A 17196-nucleotide genomic window follows, 5' to 3' on the forward strand; every position below is an offset into this window, starting at 1 on the left:
TCTTACTGTAGAACTAGCTCACATTACAGCTGCAGTAAATTGGGCAGAATCTGCTCTCCTGTGTGTGAGGTCACAGCCCCCTCCCAATCTGCGGGTTTTCAAATGGACAAGAGAGAATGATGTTAGGATCACTGCAATCCAATGCCCCACTGTATCTAGTGCCCCCATATACTGTGCTGCATAGTGCTCCACTGCATGCCAATGCCCCACTGTATCTAGTGCACCCATATACTGTGCTGCATAGTGCTCCACTGCATCCCAATGCCCCACTGTATCTAGTGCCCCCATATACTGTGCTGCATAGAGCTCCACTGCATCCCAATGCCCCACTGTATCTAGTGCACTCATATACTGTGCTGCATAGTGCTCCACTGCATCCCAATGCCCCACTGTATCTAGTACCCCCATATACTGTGCTGCAGAGTGCTCCACTGCATCCCAATGCTCCACTGTATCTAGTACCCCCATATACTGTGCTGCATAGTACTCCACTGTATCGCAATACCCCACTGTATTCAGTGCCCTCATATACTGTGCTGCATAGTGCTCCACTGTATCCAGTGCCCCATATACTGTACTGCCGGCTGGCATCGGAGGTCTGAGGTGACATGCGGTGAGGAGCGGTGATCTGCAGCCTGAGCGGCACTGCACTACAGATGTCACGCCGCGATCACTGCTTCCAGCCACATGCACTCTCCTCAGACTTGTACCCCCGGCAGCCTGTCCTGTCAGCAATCACAGTACATAGCAGCGAGGAACGGAGGCCAGAGGTGAGCACACGCGGGGGAGGGGTGGTGAGCGACGGAGTGGGGGGTGAGCGGAGGAGAGGTGGGCGGGAAGAGCGGGGGAGGAGGTGGGCAGGGGAAGAGCGGGGGAGGAGGTGGTGAGCGGGAGAGGAGGTGGTGAGCGATGGAATGGGGGGTCAGTGGCAGCCAGGATCAGTTATGGTGCAATTGTAATCACTGCTGCTCGCCGCCGGTACTCATCCCAGCCAGAGCGAGTGACAGGGGGACAGTGGAGCACACAGCATACGCTGTGATCACCACAAAGATGGCACCGATCTCCTCCCTCTGCTGTGATCTGAACAGTCCAGGGGGCATGTCCAGTTCACAGCAAAAGCTGTTTCTGTGTTAAAGTATAGGGTCGGAGCCTGACAACTGTCTCCAATGTACAGGCGCTGCCGTATTTGAGGTGAGTACCTGTCATTACGCACAGCAAATCCAAGATGACAGAGCCCAGTGTTTCAGTAAAACTAGAATTAAATAAAAACTAAATAAACAGTGAATTTAATTTTGGATTAAAAATACTTTATTTCATAATCACTATTATTAATACAAAAATAAAAAAATTGCGACACCTTCCCTTTAAACTTATAAAGGGCTTGTACGGGCAAAATAAAACTCTACTGAGGGGACGTGTAAAAAATGAAGTGTCACTCTCCTACCGGCAGCCCCCTGGAGTTGGTCCAGGACACTGTGTGGTGTGCGCAGAGACACTGGCCCGACTGCAGGAGGAACGCCCAGGACACTGTGGTGTGCGCAGAGACACTGGCCCGCCTGCAGGAGGAACGCCCAGGACACTGTGGTGTGCGCAGAGACACTGGCCCGACTGCAGGAAGAACGCCCAGGACACTGTGGTGTGCGCAGAGACACTGGCCCGACTGCAGGAGGAACGCCCAAGACACTGTGGTGTGCGCAGAGAGACACTGGCCCGACTGCAGGAGGAACGCCCAAGACACTGTGGTGTGCGCAGAGACACTGGCCCGACTGCAGGAGGAACGCCCAGGACACTGTGGTGTGCGCAGAGACACTGGCCCGACTGCAGGAGGAACGGTGACATCACTGCCCATGCCTCTGCACAGACCACGGAGCAGCACAAGCTGGATCCAGCAGGTGCTGGTTCATTTTTACATTGCCTGGACAACATCTTATTGTATTGTATACTGCACCTGACATGTTCACTTTAAAGGGAAGCGGTCATGCCGTCATGTAAAAAATCCGCTATTAACCTGCAGATATGGGGTTAATCTTGAAGTTAATAGCGTTCTGATGCTGTGCAGCCACTGCACTGAGAGCCCCCTGCTGGGAGGAAATTACTGTTACTCCCCCAGACATCCTCGGGCTTTCAGTCATAGAGGTGGTCCGGCGTGGCTTCAATCTCCACATACTGAATGGAGGCTGTAACTACAACCCCAACACTGACACGGAGTGATAGCCGGTTTAGCATTGCATAAAAAAGCAGTGTGCACATACCTTTATACTGAAGGTCAATTTCGTATTCTAAATAACTAATCTGCAATGTTTTCTGATTTTTTTGTCATTGTCCACACATGACAACATTTCTACATGCGGCAGTAAGAAGTATAGAAGGGCTGGTATGGAAACCTAATCGGATGACCTAATTCACATCAGCAGTAATGTGTGGCGCTGGCATCATGGTCACATAATGGATTGCCTGCCCCTACAGGATACAGTGCACCGGACAGTAACATGCGAGCTGCTGGAGCACTTGCATCCCTGTAAGGCTATATTCACACGCTATGTTTGTGCTGCATTTTTTATGAGTTTTATGCAAATAAAAAGCTGCTTTTTACAGAACCAGCAAAAGCTAGGAGCTTTCAGAAACCTCATGAACACACAGACTTCATTCTTTCCTCCCTAACAAAATGAAAACTGCAGTTTTTTTTTAAAAAAAGCAGCATTTCAATTGTTTGTGTTTTGCAGCTTTTTTTCACCATTGAAAGCAGAGAAAGTGCAAAAATGCGGCTGTGGTTTTTGCTGCTATTGTTGTGAATGAAACTAACTTAATTTAACCCCTTAGTGACGGAGCTAATTTTCACCTTAATGACCAGACCAAATTTTGCAATTCTGACCAGTGTCACTTCATGAGGTTATAACTCTGGAACGCTTCAACGGATCCCGGTGATTCTGAGATTGTTTTTTCGTCACATATTGGACTTCATGTTAGTACCAAATTTAGGACAATATTTTCTGCGTTTATTTATGAAAAAAATTGAATATTGGCAAAAATTTTGAAAATTTTGCAATTTTCAACTTTTGAATTTTTATACCGTTAAACCAGAGATTTCTGGGACACAAAATAGTTAATAAATAGCATTTCCCACTTATCTACTTTACATCAGCACAGTTTTGGAAGCAAAATTTTTTTTTGTTAGGAAGTTAGAGGGGTTCAAAGTTTATCAGCGATTTCTCATTTTTACATCAAAATTTACAAAACCATTTTTTTTAGGGACCACATCACATTTGAAGTGGCTTTGAGGGGCATAGATGACAGAAAATACCCAAAAGTGACACCATTCTAAAAACTGCACCCCCGAAAGTACTCAAAACCACATTCAAGAAGTTTATTAACACTTCAGGTGCTTCACATGAACAAAAGCAATGTGGAATGAAAAAAAAGCAAAAATTAAATTTTACCTAAAAATGTTGCTCTAACCCAAATTTATTCACTTTTAGAAGAACTAACACAACAAAATGGACCCCAAAACTTGTTCCCCACTTTCTTATGAGCACGCTGATACCCCACATGTGGTAAGAAACCTCTGTTTGGGTAAATGGGAGGGCTTGGAATGAAAGGAACAATATTTGAATTTTGGAAAGCAAATTTGGCTGAAATAGATTGCGGGCACCATGTTGCATTTACAGGTCCGCTAAGGTACCTAAACAGAAGAAACCCCTCACAAGTGATACCATTTTGGAAACTAGACCCCTCAAGGCTTCTATCTAGGGGTATAGTGAGCATTTTAGATCCACAGGTACTTCACGGATTTTGTTAACGTTACGTTGTCATATTGAAAATTTTAATAATTTTCTCAAAAATGTTGCTTTAGCATCAAATTTCTCACTTTTTCAAGAGGTAATTCCAAAAATTTGACCTCAAGGTTTGTTAACCACTTTTTTATGAGCGCGGTGATACCTCACATGTGGTCTGAAACCTTTGTTTGGACAAATGGGAGGGCTTGGAACGAAAGGAGCAATATTTGAATTTTGGAAAGGAAATTTGGCTGAAAAAGATTGCGGGCACCATGTCACATTTGGAGGACCCCTAAGGTACCTAAACAGCAGAAACCCTGCACAAGTGACCCCATTTTGGAAACTAGGCCCCTCAAGGAATTTATCTAGATGTTTGGTGAGTACCCTGAACCCCCAGGTGCTTCACAGAATTTTATAACGTTGAGCCATGAAAAAAAAAAAAAAAAATTTTACCACAAAATTGTTATTTCAACCAGGTAGCTTTTTTTTTTTACAAGAGTAAAAGGAAAAAATTCAGCATAACATTTATTGTGCAATTTCTCATGAGTTTGGCGATACCTTATATGTGGTGGAAATCAACTGTTTGGGCGCATGGCAGGGCTCGGAAGGGAAGGAGTGCCATTTGACTGCAAAATTGGCGGGAATCAATAGCGGATGCCAGGTTGCATTTGGAGAGCCCCTGAGGTGCCTAAACAGTGGAGGTCCCCCACAAGTGACTCCATTCTGGAAACAAGAAACCTCAAGGCTTTTATCTAGGTGTATAGTGAGCAGTTTGAATCCACGAGTACTTCACAGAATTTGATAAGCTTAGGTTGCCATATTGAAAATTTTCATTTTTTTCATAAAAATGTTGCCTCAGCATCAAATTTCTTACTTTTTCAAGAGACAACAACAAACCGTGGACCCAACAGGTTGTTATCCAATGTCTTATGAGCACAGGGATACCCCACATGTGGCCAAAAACTTCTGTTTGGATAAATGGGAGGGCTTGGAATGGAAGGAGCACCATTTGAATTCTGGAAAAGTTGAAATAAATTGCGCTCACCATGTCACATTAGCAGGGCCCCTTGGGTACCTATACAGCAGAAACCCCCCACAAGTGACCCCATTTTGGAAACTGGATTTTATTCAGGAGTATAGTAAGCATTTTGAATCCACAGGTACTTCACAAAAATGTTGCTGTAGCAACAAATGTCTCACTTTTAGGCTATGTGGCCAAGATCCAGCGACACGGCGTCTAGTACACAGTGTCAGCCTCCTGCAGAGATGTGAGTGTTGTCCACGGGAGAACGCAGCTGCCCATGCCCACGATTTGGGTTCAGGCCGCTGTGGAGCTCTATGCTACCTGCAGAGAACACTCTTGTCTCCGCAGCATAAATTGACATGCTGAGGCTCGGGAAGCTGCGCCACAGGTCAGTGTATGCTGCGGAGAAAAGAAGCAAATTGGGCAAGCACATTGGGCATGGGATTTCTAAAAATCCTTCCACTGTGCTTCTACTGCACAACGCAGCGCTATGGACGCAGGGAAAACACTCAGCACCCAAAACGCTGCAAATCCCGATTGTGGGCGCACAGCCTAAAATGCTACAATGGATGAATGGATAGATGTCAAACATATATAACGTCCCACCCCCTGCATATTCTAAGTTGGCGCCCTTTAGTGCCTTTCATGTGGCACTAAAGGGTGCCTAGCCTTGTATTTAGCCCCACAAAAAATTAATAATTAAAATAAACGACGTGGGGTCCCCCCTATTTTTGATAGCAAGCTAGGGTGAAACAGACAGCTGTAGCCTGCAAACCACAGCTGACAGCTTCACCTTGGCTGGTGATCAATTTGGAGGGCTCCCCAGGTGTTTTTTAAAAAAAAAAAAAAAAAACATGGGGTCCCCCCCAAATTAGATGACCAGCCAAGGTGAAGCGGACAGCTGGGGTCTGGTATTCTCAGGGTGGGAAGAGCCATGGTTATTGGACTCTTCCCAGCCTAAAAATAGCAGGCCGCAGCCGCCCCAGAAGTGGCGCATCCATTAGATGCGCCAATCCTGGCGCTTCGCCCCAGCTCATCCCGCGCCCTGGTGCGGTGGCAGACGGGGTAATATATGGGGTTGTTACCAGCTGTAATGTCACCTGGCATCAAGTCCTGGGGTTAGTGATGTCACGGCATCTGAACAGATACCCGACATTACTAACCCAGTCAGTAATAGAAAAAAAAGACAAAAAAAAAATTTATTTGAAAAAACACTCCCCGAAACATTCCTCTTTCCCCAATTTATTGAAAATAAACAAATTCTGGTCGCTGTAATCCCTTTTGGAGGTCCCACGCAGACTCTGGATCTTCTAGAATATGGGGGGCACGTTCAGGGAACGTATCCCCCATTTTCTGGAAGAGCAAGCTCTCCATGAGCAGTGTGGGTGCAGTAATCTGAGAATACTGCACTCACACTGCCCCGGTCCAACTTAGGGCAGAGTGACCTGCAGTAACCTCATTCCAGAATATGAGGGGCACGCTCACAGAACGTACCCCCCATTTTCTGGAACAGCAGTCTCTCCATGTGAGGAGTGTGGCTGCAGATTACTGCACTCACTCTCCCCCGGTCCACAGTGGAGCATCCTGTGCAGCAGCGACGTCAGCGTCTCTGCTTGCAGGGATCCAGCTGACAGCCGCTGTCTGCGCATGCGCCGCCAGCATTCAAGAAGGAGGCGGCGTGATCGCGGGACGGATCACCAGCCAGGTAACGCAAGACCGGGGGCTGGGGGGGGGGGGGTGACCTAGCGGGACCTGGGGACGCCTTTCTGTCGCATGTGACGTGTCACATGCGGCAAAAAGAGCAGAATGAATGCGCGGTGGACCGGAGGAGGGGTCAGGGGGAGGACATTTCCCTCCGATCTGAAATGTTTGATCATTTCAGATCGGAGGGAAATGAATGCAGAGCCGGCGCCAGTTTTCTGTGCGCTTCGGCGCCATTTTGACTGCTCCGGAGGGGGGGTAGGGGGACTCTCCGGTACCGGGGGCTTTGGGGGCACTAGGGGTTTAGATTTCTTTCTCATCTGACATGTTTGATCATGTCAGATGAAAAAGAAATCAGTTTTACCGGCCATTTCTTTTTTTTTTATGTGACCGTCGGTATACGGTGTATACCGCCGATCACATTATCGGGGTCCAAAAAAAAAACCCCGATTCATAATCTGGGGGGTTTCAGCTACCCCCGGTAGCTGAAACCCCCGAGATTTTCGGTCGCTGGGGGGCGCTACAGGGTTTTTTCGGGCCGCCGCTTTAAATCGGCAGAACAGAATAAGTACCCTGTTTTGCCGCCACTTTAAGTCGTACGGCCGTTGTTATGAGGTTAAACAAGTACTGTAGACAAATGACATAAAAAAATGCAGCAAAAATGCAGCTAACAAATACAGCAGAACCTGCTTTTTGGAAGCAGCTTTTTTTTTTTTTACTGAAGAATAATTAGAAGAGAGCAGGTTTTGCGACAGGAAAAAAAGCCATAAAAAAGCAACGTTTGAACATACCCTTAGCACACAAACACATGTTCAGTTCCTGTTGTTTTATAAACTGCTTGCTACATAAGGACGACAACTAGTGATGAGTGAGCACTACCATGCTCCGGTGCTCAGTACTCGTATCTAGTGATGAGTGAGCACTACCATGCTCCGGTGCTCAGTACTCGTATCTAGTGATGAGTGAGCACTACCATGCTCCGGTGCTCTGTACTCATAAGGCTATGTTCACATTTCCGTTGTTTTGCATCAGTCACCTGCGTTGCTTAACGCTTGTGACTGATGCGTTGTACAACGGGTGACAAGAAATGAAATTTCTTTTCATGAGAAAGCGGATTCCGTTGAGAGAGAGAGAATGATCAGCTGTTCAGCTTTTGAGAGCGATCACTCTGAAAATCCGGCCACCGGGAGATCAGCTGATCGCTCTCAAAAGCCAACCAGCTGATCGCTCTGAAAAGCCAGCCGCCGGGAGATCAGCTGATCGCTCTGAAAAGCCGGCAGCCGGGAAATCAGCTGATCGCTCTGAAAAGCCGGCCACCGGGAGATCAGCTGATCGCTCTGAAAAGCCAGCCGCCGGGAGATCAGCTGATCGCTCTGAAAAGCCAGCCGCCGGGAGATCAGCTGATCGCTCTGAAAAGCCGGCCACCGGGAAATCAGCTGATCGCTCTGAAAAGCCAGCCGCCGGGAGATCAGCTGATCGCTCTGAAAAGCCAGCCGCCGGGAGATCAGCTGATCGCTCTGAAAAGCCGGCCGCCGGGAGATCAGCTGATCGCTCTGAAAAGCCGGCCGCTGGGAGATCAGCTGATCGCTCTGAAAAGCCGATCAGCTGATCGCTCTGAAAAGCCAATCATTTTAGTTTAAAACCTGGGGTGGGGGGAGAGAGAGAGGAACTGGTTTTACCTGATTTAGGAAGTTCTGCTGGACATGTAAAATGTGACGGATTCCTGCAGTGGAATATGTTGCGTGACGCAGGATAACGGAATCCTGCACCATAGACTTACATTATGCCTCCTGACGGATTCCAACGGAATCCTGCCCGGTGCGGGTTTTTTTGCTGCAACAAAAAACATTACATGTTGCGTCCCTCACGCCCGACGGTCAGTCAGTAAACGACTGATGCGTTGCGCAGCGGATGCAACGCAGGGTCATCAGTCACAATCCGCCACTCATACAAGTCTAACTAGTGATGAGCGACCACTACCATATGCCGGTGCTCAGTACTCGTGAGTAGTGATGAGCGAGCACTACCATACTCCGGAACTTGTAACTAGTGATGAACGAGCACTACCATGCTCCAATGCTCAGTACTCGTAACTAGTGATGAGTGAACACTACCATGCTCGGGTGCTCTGTATTTGTAACTAGTGATGAGTGAGCACTAGCATGCTCGGAACTAGTGATGAGCAAGCACTACCATGCTCCGGAGCTCAGTACTCTTAACCAGCAGGTTGGATACTCGGACTGCCTCGAATTGTTTACAGAGTATAAGCGAAGTCAAAGGGAAACTCAAGCATTTTTCCAGAAGATCTTCCAGAAAAATGCTCGAGTTCCCCATTAACTTTCAATATACTCCATACTCGAGTCGCACCCGTCCGAGCATCCAATGTGCTGGTTACGAGTACAGAGCGCCCGTGCATGGTAGTGCTCGCTCATCACTAATGAAAACATATGTGAATGTTGGCCAATAAAACCAAGACCGAGAATCCATCAATAACTTATTACACAAAGCCGAGCAAAACAACCGTCTGGAAACACAAGAACATAAATGAGCTCATTCATGATAACAGTGCCAGAAGAGGAGAGAGCAGCAGCATTAAAGGGATTGCTCAAAAGCTCAGCATTGTGAAAAATAAAATATACTCCTTATATTATGATTATATGATCTTTTCTACTACCTCTGCTGGCTGCACAGTATTGTGACCGCTGCCCCCAGTCAGCTGTGAATGGCCAGACCATGATGTAGATAACGGCAGTATAAACGGGCAGTGCTGGAACAGGAGAGGCAGGGGATCTGTCAGGGGACTAGGATTATATATATATATATATATATATATATATATATATATATATATATATATATATATATATATATATATATATATATATATATATATATATAAAATGGAAACCCTTCATAACTGACAAATGTTTAATTTTTCCTCATATTTTGAAGATCCATACTTTCTTTTCTATTATTTGCCCATCAATAAAGCCATGTGATTTTTTTTCTTGTGGGCCAAGTGGTAGTTGTAAGTGACACCACTGAGCTTACTCTTTAATGCACCGAAAAATGGGTTCCAAAAATTCCACAAGTGATGACATGGTGAAAAAACTTGAAATTATGTTTTTTTTCTTTTTCAGGACCAGTACAGTAATAGCAAACTAACACTTTTTTTTTTAAGATTGCAGTGGTAAAATTTTTACGACACTGTAATAAATAAAAATTGGTTTGTATCGCCCTTTTTCCAGACTTGAGGGGTTGATTATCAACAATTTCTGACGTTCTTGTTGATACCATTTTGACATTCACACTATTTTGATCTTTTTTTTTTTCATGAAAAGCTGTTCTTGCATTACTACGACTTTTGTTTGCTTTTCGGCGTTTTAGAGGGAACCGGTCAGCTCAACCCCCCCCCCCCCCCGTGTCCCCAGAAGCTGTGTGTACCTTTGTAAATCCCCTGCATCACAGTCCCTTTATTACATTGCACACATGAACAGGAAAAGTATTTGTAAAGTCCATTTATAGTATGCAAATCAGCCCTTTGTCTAGTTGATAGGGTGTTAGCTCCCCTGACTAGTTGGCCGACCTACCATGTTATCACGCCCCTGTGTGTGTGATAACATGATTTACAAGAGCTGGCGTCATCGCTCTAGATATTCTTGCACATGCGAGCCTTGTATAGAGCTGTCAATGATGCCGACTCTTGTAAGTCCTGTTATCATGCTCGCAGGGGCATAATAAGGTAGGTGGGCCGACTAGTCTGGAGAACTAACGCCCCATCAACTAGTCACAGGTGTCATTTGCATATCATAAATGGACTTTACAAATACGTTTTCTAATGATCTGTTCCTGTGTGCAATGTAATAAAGGGACTGTGAGGCAGGGGATTTAGAAGGGTACACAGCTGCTGGTGCTCCTGGGGGCACAGGGGACCTGACAGGTTCCCGTTAAATAGTTAAAGCAATTTTATATCTTGATGGATCGGCCTTTTACTCACAAGGCGATACCAAGTATTTTTATATTTATATTTTAAATGGGGTAAGAGTGGAGATTTAAAAGGTTATATATTTTTTTAAAACATTTTAAATCTCCTTACAGGACTTGAACCTGCAATTGTATGATTGCTTATAGTACCGTATATAATGCAATAGCCCGGTGTGGCAGTATATAGTGAAACTCCAGCTCTCTTCTGGGGCTCAGTCGCTTAGCTAGCCAGGACGACCAAAATATCAGTGATGGGGCCTTCAGCCGGCCCTAGACTGTCAAGACAACCCATTAAGTCCCTCTGGGTGCATCATATGGGGTTGATGAATTGGCAACATTTAAATGTCGCCGTCATCAAATCAGCATTTAAATGGTTAAAGAGCAGCAATCAGAGCAAGCTTTGGTCACTGCTGTTACAGGTAGAGGATTGCTGTGTAATACAGTCAGCTCCTGAGCACACGCCATACACATGGCTTCCACTACATGCCATATATTTATGCTATGTGGCCGTTATTGGGTTGATTTCTTAATATGCTAGTGTTTGGAGGGAAGGGGTGAAGGGTGAGGGGAGAAGCAAGAGAAAAAAAAACCCAGGACTGTTCAACGCCTTTAATTCGGTATATATTACAAACAAGAGTCATGTTAGCAGCTCATTAACGCACGTCCCAAAGGATCCCAGCAGATAGGCTGATCAATACATATTTATACAGCAAAGAGAGCAGAGTCTACGATGTTAGATAATGGAACAGAGAAGAAAAAGTGTGCGAATTACCAACCACTTAATTATATAGAGGTACAGAGATCGACTTCATTAACTATGGATGTTAAATGACAACAATAAGATAGCAGTCAAAATCTAAGATCATACAGCCTGGAGCAAAGTACCAGCCTGGACTCCATATATGAGCAGTGGGCATTTCTTCCATATTGCCATTTTATTTGGTTCTTTATGGAATATTTACCGACCACTGCAGCCAATTAACATCCTCTGATTGGCCTAAATGTGAGCGCTGCAGCCAAACAGAAAGAATCTTTCCTCTCCTGTTCAGACAAAATATGAAGGCTGCAGCCGATCAGCAACTGTGGATTTATCCAGCCCATACACATTCAGAGATCAGGACCATTGCTGATCTTCTTACCTTCATGTTTGATGCTTCACTCTCTAGCTTTGTAAGGTGATTTGAATTATCCTCTAGTTCCTGGCGAAGGTTTGTGTTCTCCATTTTCAGCGCCTCCACTTGCTTTAACAGCTGGTCATACGAAGCAGCAGCCATGCTGGGCTACCCCCAGGCCTGGAAAGGAGAAAGGTCACAATAACTACTGGGGAAATACAAACTATATTCATGTATAATGACAGGTGGAGACTGTTGGCTATATACAGTACAGACCAAAAGTTTGGACACACCTTCTCATCTCTAGAACAACTGTTAAGAGGAGACTTTGTGCAGCAGGCCTTCATGATAAAATAGCTGCTAGGAAACCACTGCTAAGGACAGGCAACAAGCAGAAGAGACTTGTTTGGGCTAGAGAACACAAGGAATGGACATTAGACCAGAGGAAATCTGTGCTTTGGTCTGATGAGTCCAAATTTGAGATCTTTGGATCTAACCACCGTGTCTTTGTAGAGAAGGTGAACGGATGGACTCTACATGGCTGGTTCCCACCGTGAAGCATGGAAGAGGAGGTATGATGGTGTGGGGGTGCTTTGCTGGTGACTCTGTTGGGGATTTATTCAAAATTGAAGGCATACAGAACCAGCAATGCTACCACAGCATCTTGCAGCGGCATGCTACTCCATCCGGTTTGCGTTTAGTTGGACCATAATATATTTTTCAACAGGACAATGACCCCAAACACACCTCCAGGCTGTGTAAGGGCTATTTGACTAAGAAGGAGAGTGATGGGGTGCTACGCCAGATGACCTGGCCCCACAGTCACCGGACCTGAACCCAATCAAGATGGTTTGGGGTGAGCTGGACCACAGAGTAAAGGCAAAAGGGCCAACAAGTGCTAAGCATCTCTGGAAACTCCTTCAAGACTGTTGGAAGACCATTTCCAGTGACTACCTCTTGAAGCTCATCAAGAGAATGCCAAGAGTGTGCAAAGCAGTAATGAAAGCAAAAGGTGGCTACTTTGAAGAACCTAGAATATAAGACATATTTTCAGTTGTTTCACACTTTTGTTAAGCAATTCATTCCACATGTTTTCATTCATAGTTTTGATGCCTTCAATGTGAATATACAATTTTCAGAGTCTTGAAAATAAAGACGACTCTTTGAATGAGAAGGTGTGTCCAAACTTTTGGTCTGTACTGATTTTATATATATAGCCTCATCATAATGATTAGGGATTAAGTATGGTGGTTTGTGAGCACGTTACGTGTACGGATGTACACTGGACAGATCATGTATTCTGCCGTAACCCTGAGCACAGGCAGAAAAAACCTACAACACAGAACTAATGTCCAGTCACATATATAAGGTGGCGGACAGAACTTGGATGTTTTGGGGTTTGATATTGAATATATGCTGCATATTTTTCTGATGCCTGCATTTAGTCTCATTTTGTGGAATTCATTGCTCAGATATCCCACAGGATAATGATAGGATTTGGCACCAATTCGGTCTGCATCTATCTGGAGAACAGGCCCTGGCGTGTGCCCTCATGGGTCTTCTCTCCACAGTTTTCCAAGAAATGTGAACAATCAGAGGAGCATGTATGACCACCTCCAATCTTGACAAAAGTCAACAGGAGCCGTTCCTCAAACAATGTCATATATGCCATTAAAGGGAATTTGTCACCAGGTTTTTGCCACCTAATCTGAGAACAGCATAAAGTAGGGGCAGAGATCCTGATTCCAGTGATGTGTCACTTACTGGGCTGCTTATTGGAGTTTTGATAAAATCACTGATTAATCAGCAGTAGATTATCAATGGAGGACTACTTGGGCTTGCTGCCAGGTAGTCCAGCATATTCATGAGCTCTGTATAACTGCTAGATCTAAAATGACAGCAAAGAGCTCAGTAAGTGACACATTGCTCAACTTCAGCGTCTTTGTCTCTACATTATGCTGCTCTCCAATAAGGTAGCAAAAATCTGTTGATAGATTCCTTTAAAAAGGAGGGGGGGGGAATCTATCAATCTATCATCAGAATAGGCCATCCAATTTACTAACATACCACTTCTCTGAACTATTACACCATATGGCAAGAAAAAACCTATTCTGATGCTTGTATAATAGCATCCTAAAAAAACAGTGCAGCCGTTTTTATAACCACTTATAGATGCTTAGTATAGTGTAGCTCTATGTGTACCTGCATTGTCGGCCGATATACAGGACTGCTCGTTTATCAGATCCAAAGCAAAGGACGTACAGAAGAGTGTGAGCACAATAACTGAGGAATAAGGCTGGGGCCACACGGGGATTACTGCGATCCCCTCGCATGACACTCGGCCCACGCTGGCAGCACAGCAGGAGCCGGGTCTCATGCGGCGAGTGTCGCTGCGACTGAGGTCTGATCATGCGATCGGACCTCAGCTTCAGGGGGAGGGCCGGCACTGAGGAGAGGAGGGGAGGGGTTAATCTCGCTCTCTCCTCCGTAGCCGACTATTGCCATACTTGTCCTGCACTTGCAGAACGCCGGTGTTCGCGAGTGTAGTGCGATTTTTCTCTTGCCCCATAGACTTGAATGGGTGCGAGAGAAACAAGGATGGCATTACAGTCGCAGCATGCTACGATTGTTTTCTCGGTCCGATTCAATTTTCACGCTGTGTGGCTTAGGTCTAAAAAATGAAATTTGGCTCACAGAAATCAGAATAAATGCTCATTGCTACATTATTGTGTTTTAGTTGACAGATTTATTAGAATTTACAATAATTTCAAGTCCCATTCAGGACCGGGGTTCCTGTGATTCCCTGTGATCATTCTGGGGTTAAACAGGCAATGTAGAAGAAGTAGGGCACTGCTGCCGGGGCTGGAAATTACCCGCTTCAGACGTCAGCTTAAAATCTGTCATTTAAAAAGCACTGTGCTAAATAATCCCAAAATCCTCTCAAAATCAGGGCAGAGTGAAAAGACAAGGGTTACATCACTGGAGAATAAAGGCGATTTAGGAGGGTTAGATCTGGAATAAATATTCAGGATGGTTGCTACACCTTGCCCTGCTCTATACAGCATCCTCAGCCAAGATGCAGGCACAATAACACACAGAATCAGGCCCTGGCACTTGTCAAATATAGGGCCTTTTTTTCTGCTTGGTATAAACCTTGCTATTTTCCTAAATCTAGTGAAGGATTGTTTATGCTCGCGCTCCTCTCTGTACCCGAGATACTGCTTCATTGTGTGCTAATCTAGTTGTGCTAGCCAAGGGGCCGGGGTCCTCAAGAAAAGGACCACAGAGAAGAGCTGTGGAAGACACCCAGTTGGCTAATAAGACTAGATTTGGATAAAAGGAAGAGGGGCCATATGTCAGGAGCGGAAAGGCAGGGAGACCACCACACACACACACACACACACACACACACACACACACACACACACACACACACACATACACACACGACTAATAAAAGCAGTGACATTTAAACATGTAAATCACATAAAGAAAAAAAAATACATATCGCAAGTGACAGGTGCTAAGATTTGGTCAATTATGACCAGTCAGCAATGCAGATTAGCCCTTTACAGGCATTCTATGTGTATAGACTCTCCCCTCTGTACCAGACTGTCATTATTAGTTTGCGCATGGTAACTTATATCTGTAATCTCTTCTCATGTACAGCACCATGGTCAGACCTTCACATTGGGTCTCTAAATATCTCCAATACCTTCAGCCTATATACAACAGCCCGGTGGAAGTGACAATCAACAAAAGGCTGATGTCTGGGTGCTGGAACGGCAGAACCACAAGTCTCAGCTGACAGATATTCAGGGTAATAACAGGGGCATGTAAATGTATTATACGAACATGCCCTGAAAACTATGAATGGAGTTACAATGCCATCAGTAGCCCATAGACCAGGGCCTTTAATACGAGTATATATATCACATCTCAGAACAACCTCCGAGTCGTATGGATCTATACTGAACAAATATATAAACTTTTTTTTTTTTTTTTGCTCCCATTTTTCATGAAAGAGCGAAGGCTTTTTCTATGTATACAAAAGGGCTTATTCTCTCAAATATTGTTCACACATTTGTCTAAATTGTGTTGGTGATCAGTTCTGCTTTACAGAGATAATCCACCCACCTCACAGGTGTGGCATATCAAGATGCTGATTAGACAGCAAGATTATTGCACAGGTGTGCCTTATGCTGGCCACAATAAAAAGCCACTGTAAAGTGTGCAGTTTTATCTCACAGCACTATGCCACAGATGTCACAAGTAATGAGTGAGTGTGCAATTGACATGCTGACTGCAGGAATGTCCACCAGGCTGATGCTCGTGAACTGTATGTTCCTTTCTCAACCATAAATTGTGTCTAAAGGTGTTAGAGAATTTGGCAGTACTTCCAGCCGGCCTCACAACGGCAGACCACGTGTAACCGCACCAGCCCAGGACCTCCACATCCCGTATCTTCACCTCCAATATCGTCTGTGACCGGACAGCTGATGAAAGAATCGGATTGCATAACCAAAGAATTTCTGCACAAACTGTCAGAAGCCGCCTTGGGGAATCTCATCTGCATCGTCATCCTCATCGGGGTCTCCACCTGACTGCAGTTAGGCTGCTTTCACACATCCGGTTTGAGCCGTGCGGCTCAGTCCGGCTGTGAAACCTATGCAACGGATGCGGCGAAAACACCGCATCCTTTGCATAAGTTTTTTACATGCGGCCCGTCCGGTTTTTGCCGCATCGCGCCCCATCCGGCATCCATAGGGATGCATTGAGAAAAGCGCTGCATCGGCAGGATGCGGCGCAATGCAGGTTTTTTTGCCGCACAAAAAAAGTGCCAGGACACGTTCCATCCGGCCGCCGCATCGGCTAAATCTGCCACATGCGGCAAAAACCGGACCGAACGCAAGGCCATGCAGCACTAATTAAAGTCTATGCAGGAAAAACGCAACCGGCAGCAAAAAAAAACGGTTGCGTTTTTCCTGCAAAGTGCCGGATTGTGCCGCATAGCAAAAACCGGAGGTGTGAAAGCAGCCTTAGTCATAGACACTGACTTGAATAGGTAAACGCTCATATTTGATGGCATCTGGCATGTTGGCGAGGTGAACTCTTCTTGGATGAATCAGTTTTGACTGTACAGGGCAGATGGCAGATTGCCTGTATGGCGTCGTGTGGGTGAGCAATTTGCCGATGTCAATGTTGTGAATCATGTGGCCCACGGTGACAGTGGGGTTATGGTAAGGGCAGGAGTATGTTATGGGCAATGAACACACTTTCACTTTATTGATGCCATTTTGAATGCACAGAGATACAATGATGAGGCCATTGTTGTGCCATTCATCCACGAGCATCACCTCATGTTGTAGTATCATAATGGACGGCCCCATGTTGCAAGGATCTGTACACAATTCCTGGAAGCTAAAAACATCCCTGTTCTTGCATGGCAGCATACTCACCAGACATGTCACCCATAGAGCATGTTCCGGATACTATCGGCCTATACAACAGTGTGTTCAAGCTCCTGCCAATATCCAGCAACTTCCAACAGACATTGAAGAGTAATGCATCCAACATTCCCCAAGCCACAACTAACAACCTG

Source organism: Anomaloglossus baeobatrachus, chromosome 1 (genome assembly GCF_048569485.1).
Source record: "Anomaloglossus baeobatrachus isolate aAnoBae1 chromosome 1, aAnoBae1.hap1, whole genome shotgun sequence".
In the NCBI taxonomy this organism is placed as follows: Eukaryota; Metazoa; Chordata; class Amphibia; order Anura; family Aromobatidae; genus Anomaloglossus; species Anomaloglossus baeobatrachus.